Here is a 1,648-nt window from a genome sequence, read left to right on the forward strand (position 1 = left end):
ATTTGATCTTTCCTCGCTTTGCTGATCTGGCTAACAACCTTGGTGTCGAATATTGGCGCACGAAGCGATTCTATCAAAAACGCTTTAACGTCCCGGGTCGTAACCAGAGGAGGTAACAGTTGTAAGGTCTCTACGGCGTCGAGTCGAGGATTGTGTCGACTGATAAGGTCGAGAGCGGGCTGCAATAAGTCTGTTGACGTTTCGACCGTGGGTCGCAGATAGATCCGGCACAATGTGAGGAATACACTGCTTGATTCTGTGCCAGGTTGATAGACACGTTTACAGTACCTTGTGGCTGGTTTGTGTAATGGGTAAGGGAGATAAGTCATTGGACTTACTGTTCCGCTTTCAAGTAATCGTGTAAACGGTAGACGTACAGCTCGAGAGCTTGGTCATGCCGCCCCAGTCGCCCGAGAAGGATGGCTCTCGCTTCATAGAGATCTGAACAGAAAACTCAGTTTTAATTGACCAACAGAGATCAGAAAGGGTGTTACCCGTAGACGAGAGCAAACCATACAGCCTATCAACACCAAATCGATCGTTTGTATCCACAAAGCTGAGTAGTTTTGCGTACGCTTCCTTTCGTGTTTCTAAACTGAGAGGTTAGATCAGTCACCAGAAATCGACACAAGACTTACTCTCGTCACCTCTCTTCCCCGCAGTAACCGTCATGCTGAAGTAAAGCTCTGCTGACCGATCGTGGAACGCAGGATTCTCTTCTTGCTTGTCCGCAATGACATATTCAAGGTATTGGGCCGCCAATTTCGGGTCGATCTTCTCCAAGTAATCTGTAACGGATTGTCGTGGAAGTTCTACGTCTTCCGATGTAAATATCTACGCCAAGTTGAGGACATTGTTGGAGTGGAAAGAAGTCGAATGCGTACCCTGAAGGCGATATTCTTATCCATGCTAAAAACCCATCTTGATGACTCGAAAATCTGCTTAATATGTTCAGGGCCCAGCTTTTGCAAGTACGTGATAAAAGGCTCCAGCTTGTCTTCCATGTCTGTCTCCTTTTCACTCAATCTATGTCCTTTCCTTAGAGAAAGATCGGGAGCGAAAAGCATGGTTGAAAACTCACTCTCGCAAGAGACCCAACGCCTTTGAATGCATGCCTTTCCCATGATAAAGGTCCCTAAGTTCCGCATATTTCTAGATAAGAAGTCAACGTCCAACTAAATCCGCGCAATTGCGATGACGACAAACCTGACGCGCCCTCAAATCCTCCTCAACCTCACACCAATTCGCAATGCGGCACAACAAGCTCAGCAAAGTCGGTCGAATGATCAAATACGATTTATAGAGCGCCGTGTCCACGATCTGCGCGAACCGTAGAAGCTGTTCGGGAATGAGAGCGGATAAAGGCGCGTTGGGTAGGGCAAACAGGTCTTCGACGGTGGTAGTTGAGAGCGGTGGGTATTTCTCCGCTTGGGTCTGAGGTGTGATGTTGACGACTTCTAACGCAGCTTTGAGCTTCGGTCGACGATCGGCTAGGTAGCGTACAAGTGTTTCGACTGATCGGTGGAGATCATCTACTCGGGTCAAAAGATGAGAAAGAGTTATGGTATTACCTGGGGGAAAACTCACCGTGAAGAACGAATTTCCGTTTACCAATCACGGACGCTGTATCGTCGTCTTTAGCTGCAAA

Source organism: Laccaria bicolor, genomic scaffold, assembly GCF_000143565.1.
Source record: "Laccaria bicolor S238N-H82 LACBIscaffold_248 genomic scaffold, whole genome shotgun sequence".
Classification (NCBI taxonomy): Eukaryota; Fungi; Basidiomycota; class Agaricomycetes; order Agaricales; family Hydnangiaceae; genus Laccaria; species Laccaria bicolor.